General features: G+C 36.8%; 1 long non-coding RNA gene across 1 annotated transcript in view; it reads left to right on the forward strand.

Annotated features, from left to right (window-relative positions):
• LOC147916507 (uncharacterized) overlaps positions 1-1,963 on the forward strand; it is a 40,772-nt gene extending 38,809 nt beyond the window's left edge. Inside the window, exon 4 of the long non-coding RNA XR_015552952.1 lies at positions 667-1,963. This is a non-coding gene — a long non-coding RNA (uncharacterized LOC147916507). The remainder of the gene's footprint in view (positions 1-666) is intronic.
• Positions 1,964-13,635: the final 11,672 nt, after the last annotated feature.

The raw sequence follows: 13,635 nt of genomic DNA on the forward strand, positions 1-13,635 counted from the left end.
ATATCATGTCTTTTTAGTTCACAAATCTTTAGCATAGTGAAACATAGTCATCAAGACAGTTTTGTAGATATACATATTTGCTTCTTACTTGTATTTAATATTGTAATTATACATTCGGGTTGTGTTAAAAACAATTAATAAATTCTAATTATTCATTTTTGCCTATTTCACAAAATGTAAAAGGAAGTGTATGGCTATAAAGGGTTTTATTATGTGGACCCATGGTTTTTGTGGGTCTGGTAAAATGCTTGTGTATGGCAGATCTCAAATAACTAGCTCAGTTTTTTTCTAAAAGATAAGTTAGTTACTTGGGCTAAAAGTTATAATATGAGGTTGAGACTATGATTAGAAGGAGAATAGCAAAGAGCGAATATAAAAAGGATAATGAGGGCAACCGCTACTGACATTAACATCATAATGTGAATATGGAAACTTTGTGATTATTAACACATTATTTCCTTCCATTTTTCTCATAATCCATTTTTTTGTTATTTCATGTTCTTGATGATTTTTATTAATTCTTTCCCATTTATATTTGAACAGCTGAATTAAATTCAACACAAGTATATACTATAAAGGTAGATACAATGCCTCTCTTGGATCTTATAAAAAATATCTTTTTTCCATTTCTAATAAGAATTTGAATTTTGTTCTTTAAAAAAAAAGCAAAATTGAGGGCGGAGTCAAGATGGCGGAGTAAGCAGACTCTGAATTCACCTCCTCCCGTGGACACAGCCAATTTACAACTACTCCTGGAAAAATTACCCCTGAGACAGAACTGAAAACTGGATAAGAGGAACTCCTGCAACAACGGACAATCCTAACTGAGGTGGAAGAGGCAGAGACTCCCTTCTGGAGAGGAAAAACGCCGCCTTGACAAGCCGCCAGCTTCACGGCCGCCGGGAGCAGCTCACAGGTACGCACCCTACCTGGAGGCGCGGGGCCCTGAGCCGGGGGGCGCCCCCGCTGTGGGCATTTTGTGGACCCAGCACAATCGAGACCAGCGGCATAATATCTGACTTTGTCTGCTACTAAAGCATTGGGGAGCACCCCCAGAAAACCCGGTTCACAAAGAAACTAAAACTGGCTCTTAAAGGGCCCGCACACAAACTCACCCGTTCCAGAAAGCATCCTAAAATCACCAGAAAGAAAGGTGCACAGTGCTTCAGTGACAAGAGACTCACCTAATAGGCCCTGAGTGCATCTCGGTGAGGGGTGAGACCTCTCCAGGGACTGGGTCATTGGCGGCGGCCATTGTTGTGGCCTGGTGTGAGCGTGCTGACACAGACGCCATGGGAGTTTTCCCTGAGACCTGCTAGCCCAGGGTCTGCTCCACCCGCTAGAGCACCGATTTAATCCAGCTCAGCCAGGGCAGGCAGCCCACCCTAGAGACTGGCCCCACCCAACAACAAGCCCTCAGGCAACGTGTGGGCCTGCATAGATTGGTGACTGGATTCTCTGCAGCCTGGCAACTGAGCAGAGTTGAGCGGGGCAGGGTGTGCACAAGGAGCAGGTGGAGACTTTGGGGTGGTGGCGGAGTGTGTGGGGCTCCCGCCGTGGAGAGACTGGGTCCGCTTGGGGAGGTTGGGGCGCTCACACGGGGCAGGACTGTGTTGACTGTGTGTGTGGACCTGTGGGCAACAGGGCTTGTCAGCTGCAGAAGACTTGTGCTTCTCAAAGACCCACATAGGAGGTTTGCCCCACCTTCCAAAGCCTGAAACAATTGGGTGCTCCTGTGCCTGAGGGCAGCCCCACCCAGCTGCAATCCTCAGAGAGCTGACAAGAGACCTAATAGGCTAGAGGTTTACAGCAATTCTAAGGCCCTGAGCCTAACAACCTGCCACACTGGGGGCCTACTCACTTAAAAGAAATACTGCAACACAAATGTGGTATTAGAACTTACAGCCAACTGTGCTGGGGCTCCCCACACCTGATAAAGAGACTGAAGGGCCCACAACAACTACAAGCAGCTGAGCATTACAACAGCTGGCCAGGAGCATAACTCAGCCTCCCTGGGCGCCTATAGGGAGAGCTAACAGGCCACAATAGAAGGACACACATAGCCCACATAGGGGCCACCCCTGGAACATTGAGAACTGAGGGAAGCACACTGGAAGCCTCCTAAGGCATCACTTACATAAGGTCACCTATCCAAGAGCAGGAGACGTAGCTGACCTACCTAATACGTAGACACAAGCAGAGGGAAAGAGGCAAAATGAGGAGGCAAAGGAATACATTCCAAGTAAGGGAACAGGACAAAACCCCAGAAAAGGAACTAAGTGAAACAGAAATGAGCAACCTACCTGACAGAGAGTTCAAACTAAGAGTGTTAAGGATGCTCACTGATCTGGGGAGAAGAATAGATGAACTCAGTGAGAATGTCAACAAAGAAATGGAAGATATAAAAAGAACCAATCAGAAATGAAGAATACAATACTGGAAATGAAAAACTCATTAGAGGGACTCAAAAGCAGAGTAGAGGATACAGAAGAACGGATCTGTGAGCTGGAAGAAAGACTAGAAGAAATTACCCAAGGTGAACAGGTAAAAGAGAAAAGAATTAAAAAGAGTGAGGACAGTCTAAGGGACCTCTGGGACAACATCAAGCGCACTAACATCCGTGTTATAGGTGTCCCGGAAGGAGAAGAGTGAGACAAAGGGGCAGAGAATCTATTTCAAGAAATAATAGATGAAAACTTCCCTAACCTAAGGAAGGAAACAGACATCCAGGTACAGGAGGCACAGAGAGCCCCAAACAAGATAAACCCAAAGAGGCCCACACCAAGACACATCATAATCAGAATGTCCAGAATTAAAGATAAAGAGAGAATCCTAAAAGCCGCAAGAGAATGTCAAGTTACATAGAAAGGAAACCCCATAAGGCTACCAGCTGACTTCTCAGCAGAAACCCTACAGGCTAGAAGAGAATGGCACGATTATATTTAAAGTGCTAAATGGAAAAAACTTACAGCCAAGAATACTCTACCCAGCAAGGTTATCATTCAAAATGGAAGGAGAGATCAAAATTTTCCCAGATAAGCAAAAATTAAAGGAGTTTGTCACCAAGAAACCAGTGTTACAAGAAATGTTAAAGGGACTGATTTAAGGGGAAAAGAGAAGACCACAAATAGAAAAATTATCTATTTCCACGATTAGAACGTAATGGATACAAATGCACAAAAAAGAGGTTAGATATGATATCAAAAACATAAAAGGAGGGAGGAGGGTAGTTAAAGAGTACAGCTTTCAGACAGAGGTCAAACTAAAGTGACCATCAATTCTGTATAGAAGAAGAAAGGAACAGAGAAGGACTACTAAAACACTGAGGAAAAAAAAAAAGTTAAAAAATGGCAGTAAGTACATACTTATCAATAGCTACTTTAAACGTCAATGGACTAAATGCCCCAATTAAAAGGCATAGGGTGGCTGACTGGATAAAAAAACAAGACCCATATATATGCTGCATACAAGAGACACACTTCAGACCTAAAGACACTCACAAACTGAAAGTGAAGGGATGGAAAAAGATACTCCACGCAAATGGCAATGAAAAGAAAGCTGGGGTAGCAGTACTCATATCAGACAAAATAGACTTTAAAACAAAACGGTAAAAAGAGACAAAGAAGGGCATTACATAATGATCAAGGGAACACTCCAACAAGAGGGTATAACACTTGTAAATATCTACGCACCCAATGTAGGTGCACCTAAATATATAAAGCAATTATTAACAGACATAAAAACAGAAATAGACAGTAACACAATAATAGTAGGGGACTTTAACACTCCACTTACACCAACGGATAGATCATCCAAACAGAAGATCAATAAGGAAACATTGGCCTTAAACGACACACTAGAACAGATGGACCTAGTAGATATATACAGAGCACTCCATCCAAAAACCGAAGAATACACGTTCTTTTCAAATGCACATGGAACGTTCTCCAGGATTGATCACATATTAGGCCACAAAACAAGTCTCCATAAATTTAAGAAGATTGAAATAATACCAAGCATCTTTTCTGACCACAACGGTATGAAACTAGAAATCAACTATAGGAAGAAAATCAGAAAAGCCACAAATACATGGAGATTAAACAAAATGCTACTGAACAACGACTGGGTTAATGAAGAAATCAAAGAAGACATCATAAAATACCTGGAAACAAATGAAAATGAAAATACGACATGCCAGAATTTATGGGATACAGCAAAAGCGGTCTAAGAGGGAAGTATATAGCGATACAGGCCTATCTCAACAAACAAGAAAAATCTCAAATAAACAATCTAAAAATGCACCTAAAGGAACTGGAAAAAGAAGAACAAACAAAGCCCCAAATCAGTAGAAGAAGGGAAATAATAAAAATCAGAGCAGAAATAAATGAAATAGAGACCAAAAAAACAATAGAAAAAATTAATAAAACCAAGAGCTGGTTCTTTGAAAAGATCAACAAAATAGACAAACCTTTAGCTAGACTCACCAAGAAAAAAAGAGAGAAGGCACCAATAAGTAAAATCAGAAATGAAAGAGGAGAGGTTACAACAGACACCTCAGAAATACAAAAGATTATAAGAGAATACTATGAAAAACTATATGCCAACCAATTCGACAATCTGGAAGAAATGGATCAATTCTTAGAATCATACAACCTTCCAAAACTGGATCAAGAAGAAGTAGAGAATTTGAATAGACCAATCACCAGTAAGGAGATCGAAACAGTAATCACAAACCTCCCCAAAAATAAAAGTCCAGGACCAGACGGCTTCCCTGGTGAATTCTACCAAACATTCAAAGAAGACTTAATACCTATCCTTCTCAAACTCTTCCAAAATTGAGGAGGGGGAAGCTCCTAACTCATTCTACGAAGCTGACATTACCCTGATACCAAAACCAGACAAGGACAACACAAAAAGAAAATTACAGGCCAATATCACTGATGAACATCGATGCGAAAATCCTCAACAAAATACTAGCAAATCGCATACAACAATATGTTAAAAAGATTATACACCATGATCAAGTGGGATTTATTCCAGGTATGCAGGGATGGTTTAACATTCGCAAATCAATCAACGTAATACACCACATTAATAAAATGAAGAACAAAAATCACATGATCATCTCAATAGATGCAGAGAAAGCATTTGACAAGATCCAGCATCCATTTATGATAAAAACTCTGAATAAAATGGGTATAGAAGGAAAGTACCTCAACATAATAAAGACCATATATGAGAAACCCACAGCTAATATCATCCGCAATGGTCAAAAACTGAAAGCTATCCCTCTAAGAACAGGAACCAGACAAGGATGCCCACTCTGACTACTCCTATTTAACATAGTACTGGAAGTCCTAGCCAGAGCAATCAGGCAAGAGAAAGAAATAAAAGGGATCCAAATTGGAAAGGAAGAAGTGAAACTCTCACTATTTGCAGATGACATGATTTTATATATAGAAAACCCTAAAGAATCCACCAGAAAACTTTTAGAAGTAATAAACGAATATGGTAAAGTTGCAGGATACACAATCAACATACAAAAATCAGTTGCATTTCTGTACACTAACAACGAAGTAGCAGAAAGAGAAATTAAGAATACCATCCCATTTACAATTGCAACAAAAAGAATAAAATACCTAGGAATAAACTTAACCAAAGAGGTGAAAGATCTGTACACTGAAAACTATAAAACATTGCTGAAAGAAATTGAAGAAGACACAAAGAAATGGAAAGATATTCCGTGCTCTTGGATTGGAAGAATTAACATAGTTAAGATGTCCATACTTCCTAAAGCCATCTATAGATTCAATGCAATCCCTATCAAAGTTCCAACAACATTTTTCACAGAAATAGAACAAAGAATCCTAAAATTCATATGGAACAACAAAAGACCCCGAATAGCCAAAGGAATCCTGAGAAAAAAGAACAAAGCTGGAGGTATCACACTCCCTGATTTCAAAATATACTACAAAGCTATAGTAACCAAAACAGCATGGTACTGGCACAAAAACAGACACACAGACCAATGGAATAGAATCGAAAGCCCAGAAATAAACCCACACATCTATGGACAGCTAATCTTTGACAAAGGAGCCAAGAACATACAATGGGGAAAAGAAAGTCTCTTCAACAAATGGTGTTGGGAAAACTGGATAGCCATATGCAATAAAATGAAAGTAGATCCTTACCTTACACCATACACAAAAATTAACTCCAAATGGATTAAAGACTTGAATGTAAGACCTGAAACTGTGAAACTTCTAGAAGAAAACATAGGCAGTACGCTCTTTGACATAGATCTTAGCAACATCTTTTCAAACACCACATCTGACCGGGCAAGAGAAACAATAGAAAAAATAAACAAATGGGACTACATCAAACTAAAAAGCTTCTGCACAACAAAGGAAACCATCAACAAAACGAAAAGACAACCTAACAATTGGGAGAAGATATTTGCAAACCATACTTCTGATAAGGGCTTAATCTCCAAAATATATAAAGAACTCATGCATCTCAACAACAAAAAAACTACCAACCCAATTAAAAAATGGGCAAAAGACCTGAACAGACATTTCTCCAAAGAAGATAGACAGATGGCCAAGAGACACATGAAAAGATGTTCAAAATCACTAACTATCAGGGAAATGCAAATCAAAACTACAATGAGATATCACCTCACGCCCGTCAGAATGGCTATAATTAACAAGACAGGAAACAACATGTGTTGGAGAGGATGTGGAGAGAAGGGAACTCTCATACACTGCTGGTGGGAGTGCAAACTGGTGCAGCCACTATGGAAAACAGTATGGAGATTCCTCAAAAAATCAAGGATAGAACTACCATATGATCCAGGTATTCCAGTGCTGGGTATTTATCCAAAGAACTTGAAAACACCAATTTGCAAAGGTACATGCACCCCTGTGTTCATTGCAGCGTTATTCACAATAGCCAAGACTTGGAAGCAACCTAAGTGCCCATCAAGGGACGAATGGATAAAGAAGCTGTGGTATATATACACAATGAAATACTACTCAGCCATAAGAAACGATGAAATCCAGCCATTTGTGACAACATGGATGGACATTGAGGGTATAATGCAAAGTGAAATAAGTCAGAGGGAGAAGGCCAAATACCGTATGATTTCCTTCATTAAGAAGTAGATAATAACAACAATAAACAAACACATAGGGACAGAGATTGGATTGGTGGTTACCAGAGGGGAAGGGGGGAGGGAGGAGGGTGAAAGGGATAATTCGGTACATGTGTGTGGTGATGGGTTGTAATTAGTATTTTGGTGGTGAACATGATGTAGTCCATGCAGAAATAGAAGTACAATGATGTACACCTGAAATTTTTGCAATGTTATAAACCAATGTTACTGCAATAAACAAACTCCTTGAGCCATCAAAAAAAAAAAAAAAAGAAAAGAAAAAAAAAATAGCACCAGTCATTCTCCACAAAAAAAAAAAAAAAAAAAAAGGAAAATTATGTTTCTGTCTTTGTTTCTGAGCATTAAAACTGATGCCCTTTCATGAATTCACATGTGGAAAAGTTAGGTCTAAAACAGTTGTGTTGATTTACAAATTTTCCATTTGAAATCTTAAACAGTACTATTTTTGAAAAATTAAATTTTTCCTTAATTCACTGTAGATATTAGAGATATCAAATGTCTGATGGACACAATTTCTGCATAATAAAGTTCTTGCCTTTGCCTGACTCTGGGGTACTAATAGTACATGTTTTTAGGCCTGTCGGTTTCTAACAAAACCTGCCTTTTCTCTTGAGCTGTGATAAACATATATAATGTTACAGTGGAACAAGGTATTTATTTCACATTCATTGTGGATTACTTTCCTTTATAAATAATACATCAATTTCTTTACAATACTTAATTCTCATTATAGTTTATATGATATATATTTCTCCCTTTAATCAGATATCAGTCATGAGCACTAGCTCTGATCATAGAAATAGACAAGACATTTTTCTCTGTGGAATACAGTGGCCTTCCCACAGGGAGGCATGAGTCTTCTGAACTGCTTATGTGATGGCTCTCACCCTTACCAGAAAACATCTGGCAAAGTAAGCCATTGTTGTAGGACTAAATCTGAAAGTTTTTGTTTTTTAAGTTTCTTTCCAATCTGATTTTGAAAAATCATTACTTTCTCTGGAGAGGAAAGGGAAATCTATTACTATTAGAAACGCACTATTACACATTGTGAAATTTTAAAATATTGACCACAAATCTCACCATGAATGTAGATGCCTACACTATTAGAATAGTTATATTTTGTTTTGCTTTTCTGGCTTTTGCTAAAATATCTTCACACTTAACACTTTAATTTTATGTTATGCCCACCAGATAGCCTTTCTCAAAGGCTGAAATTCTCATTTGGCTATATTTTACCCACACTGAAGACTAACAGAATATTGACTTATGTTCTGCTAAAACAGCAAATGCATATTCACACATCTAAATTAATAGTGTGTGGTGTGTTTATGTTATATTTGTACGCAAATGTATGGCCTTACATATATTTATCTCTACCCTATATCTTTATCTACCTCCACATTTTTTATGTATAGACACACACACACACTCCCAGCATTCCTTTCTATGTATATATTGAAATTAGTAAATGTAAGTAAGAAGACATTCAATTGAGCTGTAAAACTATCCCTAGATACCATTATTAATCATTATTTAACCATTCCTTTAAATGTATATTTAATTATGTATATTTATGTATATATGTATATAAGTATACATATACATACATATATACATATTCTTTAATACTCTTACTAAGTATACTAGCCACAAACAAGTTGCTTAGAATTATAGCTATGGCCAAAGAATAACTTTTCTGGTTTTTGGTAACACAGTCCCCAATGACTCTATTATTAGTTCCATTGGGACCAATTTAAACTATACAGCCCTGTTCTCATGGATTGAACAAGGCAATGTATCATTGTTTAAGTGTGTGCTACTCAAAAAGTTGGAACCCAGAGGGAAAACATAGGAAAATTGAGTAAACAAAAGACAACCACCTCCCCAACCAATGCTCTTTTTACAAAGTTTTAGAAACAATTTCTTACTTATAATTAATTTACAATGTTTAAGGTATTAAGAAACAAGGAGTCAGAAACTCAATTTATATTCTTTAGGTTGTTTCCCTTGGGAAAATACTCACCATATGCACCACGTGAGATATTCTACTCCAGTAAGCCCAAAGAAAAGGAACAAGAGATTATATTCAAAAGCAGATCCTAGCATATGCAAGTTATTCTAACTGCTTTATATACGTAAAACCCTTAAAGCCTCACAACAATACTATGAATTTAACTATTACTCCTATTTTACAGAAAAAACTGAGATCCTAATTATTGGAACTTCTTTCTGACTCCAAAAATCACAATGTCCTAATGAGCATAACTTGCTCATTCTTGCCTATCCATATCTTTGCACAATCATTGCCTTATGCAATCTATATGCACACATTCCTTTACATACTTAGCAATTATTTAATGACTATTTAATAAATTCTAAAATTTACTTTACCCAGAACTTCACACGGCTGCCTCCCTCACATTGTTTTTGCAGAAATGTTACTCCAATATCACTCTCTGTCTCATTTTATTTTGCTCATAGAACTAACTACATTCTGGAGTTATGGCATTTATATTATGTATTCATTTCAGTTTATGTGTTTATTGTGTAAACACAATATGTAAATTGTGTGTAAATGTGTAATTTGTCTATGTGTAAAATCCACAATATATTTTAGGCAACCTGACAACACAGGAGTGTGTATAATTCACTGTTGTGTATCCAGTGCTTGGAACAAAGTAAGTATTAAAGAAATACTTGGTGACTGACAGGAGGAATAAAAGAGTGTGTAAATGAGTCCTAAGAACTGTAATAAATGAAGTTAGATTGTCTTTAACTCTGTAATGGTTCCTTGCTACCAGCTGGTAGACAGCAATTCTCAAGAGCTCAAATTGCATAAACCCAGAAAGTTTTAAATTAAAGGTCACCATCTGGAATGAGATCCACACATACTTAGTTCCAAAACACTGGTTTGGGGGAATTATTACATTCCAAAGCTTTTCACTAATTCTCAAAATTGTTTATCTTATTTACCAGAAATTAAAAGTTGTCATTGGAGACTTATAAAAGGTCAATAGCTCCATCTTATTTTAATTCAAGATTGTATCAAACCCAAAATCTTGCTTTGACTATAAATAACAAAATTATGTATCAATGAAAAATAAAACCACGCTTATTTTTAGAAACGGAAATGAAACAGAGGAAAAAATATCTATCTTGTTTTATTGTTAAACACTTCTAATGAGCATACGAGTAAGCAAAATTAAATCATTTAATGAGATAAAAACATACAAGGCCTATGTTACCTACTAACGTATCATGTGCAACAAAATTCATAGTTATGGTATTTAATTATACATATATATATATATCTGTATTATATTTATATAGTTTTATACTATTATTAAAGTGCCATGACATCTATTAACTCAGTTAATGCTCACATGAACACTTCAGGCTCGACATGGCAGATATTAATCTTATTGTGTCATTTTGTAATAAAATCAGTTTCAGAGATATTAAGTTATTTTGCTAATTCGTTCTTTGACAAATGTTAATTAAATGCTTACCAGGTGCCAGGCAGTGAGAAAAAACAGAAATGTTCCCTTTTACTTTCTATGATAGAAACACATTAATCAATGACACAAATAAACAAAGTTGTTTTAAACAATATGAGAAAAAATAGCACCAAAGAACACATAATTTTGGGGAACTGATCTTGCCTGAGAGTTCAGGGAAGCCTTTCTCAAGGAAGTGATATTTAAACTTAAACCTGAAGAATGGGGAGAAATTAATTGGGAAAGAGAGAGGGAAATGATTCTGTATTACAGAAAGAGGAGTCAGCAAGTACAAATAGCCTAACATGGAAGAGAGCTGGTACTGGAATCTAAATCTTCTAACTCATATTCCAATGTGATTATACAATAACAAAGGGAGTGGGTGCAATTCATTTATTCTGAACAAATAAACAAATTAATCAACAAAGTGAATGATTTTCTATATCAATTAAGATACAGGTCTGGCTAGTGTAACAAAGACCAAATAACACTGGCAGAAAGGAGAGCACTGCAATAGCTAAGCTCTTGGACACTTGTATGCCACTGGTAGTAGGAACTGATGGGCCTGTTACTTCATCTATTTGCCCAGCGTGCTATAAAATGGCATTTTCTAACTGTGCCATAATGGAAAAAATAGTGTGACGCACTGCCTTAAACAAGATAATGTTTTATTTACCTCTTAAATAAGGATCCAAACACGATCAGTCCTGGGCTATTATTGTAGCACTGCTACAATAGGGATCCAGGACCATTTTATGTTCTCACACTGACATCTATGCAGTGCTGTCTTGTATGAATGGTCCAAGATGGTACATGACATTTTCTGTACTCTAAATTGTTTGAAGGTTCATCCCTTCTCTATCAAGGCATAGTGCAAAAGTTGAACACATCACTTCCGGCCACATCCTCCTGGCAAGAGGATGGTCATTGGCCATGATTAACTTCTAAGGAATGTGGAAAACGTAGTCTTTCTGTGGACTGTACTTGTTTCCAGCTGCAATGAAAGGGTTTATACTGTTAATGGCTCATTTATTCTACCTGTATTATTGAGTGACTTCTAGGTATCAGCACTTTTCTAAATACAGATACAGTACATTAGAGAGATACATCAGTGAAAAAATAAAAATGTCTACCCTTGTGTTTACATTATCATAGGGGAGACAGACACTAAATGATGAACTCAAAAATAAGTATATTAGAATGTACTGTAGAAGATCATAAGTACTATGAAAAAATAGAGGAAATAAAGAGAATTGGTAGTAGTGTGCTGGTAAATGTTTGAAAACCAGCTCTGAAAAACATTCCTAATTTTCACTGTTTTCCAATTTCCATGGAATAAATACTCCCACCAATTTCAAGCTACCAATGTGATGTCAATGAACTTGGAAAATTTCTAAAAAAATTAACAATCAACTATCATGAGCCTGTACAAGTTGGCTTCAGCATACGGCTAGAATATTGGCAAGGTGGGATTTGGAATTTTAATATGGTGATCAGGAAATGACAGATAACACAATGACATCTGAGCTGTACGGATATCCCTGGAGGAAACAGCGATTGCTAAAAATCAAGGATCTGGCATTTTTGAGGAATAGTTTTCTTTAAGAGTACAATTTCAAAGTTGCATTTCATTTCATCTTCTGCTGGCCTCAACTCAATCATATGGCTGCTTAAGACAATCAAATGTGTCTGGAAAGTGTGTCTTTTTTTAGATAATTGCAGCTAAAATTCTAAAGTTACATTATTAAAAAAAAAAAAGCACAGAATAGATATTGGGTCATATCTAAGCATTGATGCTCAATTTCAATATCATATTATTTTCTCAAATCTAGGTAAGTGGATATGCATTTTAAATATAGTATATGCAAACAACCAATCACTTAAAACAATGTAACTTCAAGTTTAAGAGTCTAGGGCAAAGTGTCAAATTGCTTAGGTTCTAAAATGCATTTCCACCACTTATGTACTATGCAACATTTATGAAATTATGTAGTTATTTTAAGCCTCATTTTCTTTATCTGGAAAATGAAAGTAACATTTTTTCTCCATTGGTTTGTTAGAGGCTAAATAAGAAGAAAATCTAATAGATATTGAACACAAGCACTTGTTAAGCGCCAGGCTTTAAGTTATTTCCATGCATTAGTCATTTAATCCTCTTAACATTTTTATGCATTAAACACTGTTGTTATCCTTGTTTTGCAAACAAACCAAGTCACAAATCCCTGCTTTACCTGAGTTTTCAGAGCTAATGGCTAGAGTAAGTGGCTGAACTTCCATACCCTGGAGCTCCAGAACTCCCTCTCCTATCCAATGCACTGTGTAAAGGATTTAGCACAGTCTCTAAATATAATATGTGCTCAATTGTTATTGCTATATGTGGTAGGCAGAATAACTCTCTCCCCACCAAGATGTCCACATGCTGTTCCCAGAACCTGTGGACGTGTTGGGTTACATGGCAAGGGAGAATAAATGTGGCAGATGGAGTTAAGGTTGCTTATCAGCTGATCTTAATATAAGAAATATCCTTGTTTGTGGAGGAGTGGGCAATGGAATCATAAAGGTCCTTTAAATGTGGAAAGAGAAGGCAGAAAACTCAGAGTAAGAGTGATGCAATGTGAGATTTGACTGGCATTGTTGGCTTTGAAGACAGAATGGGGCCATGAACCAAGGAATGCTTGCAGCGTCTGGGAGCCAAAAAAGGCAGGAAAACAGACTTTCCCTTCCAGAAAGGAACAAGGTCCTGCAGACAAGTTTGTGGTGATTGGTTACAGCAGCCACAGGAAACTAAAACAGCATTTACATTCATGTATAAAGTTAGCTTATACTTTTTATGCTACTGTTTTGTTTTAGTCAGAATGAATCACAAAATATTTATTCATTGATCAATAACATTTTAAGTAGAATATTAATTTTGAGCTATTAAAAGTTGTGTGGAATTAATACAGGAAAATTATAGTTGATAAC

Source organism: Ceratotherium simum, chromosome 8 (genome assembly GCF_057802395.1).
Source record: "Ceratotherium simum simum isolate JZ-2026a chromosome 8, ASM5780239v1, whole genome shotgun sequence".
In the NCBI taxonomy this organism is placed as follows: Eukaryota; Metazoa; Chordata; class Mammalia; order Perissodactyla; family Rhinocerotidae; genus Ceratotherium; species Ceratotherium simum.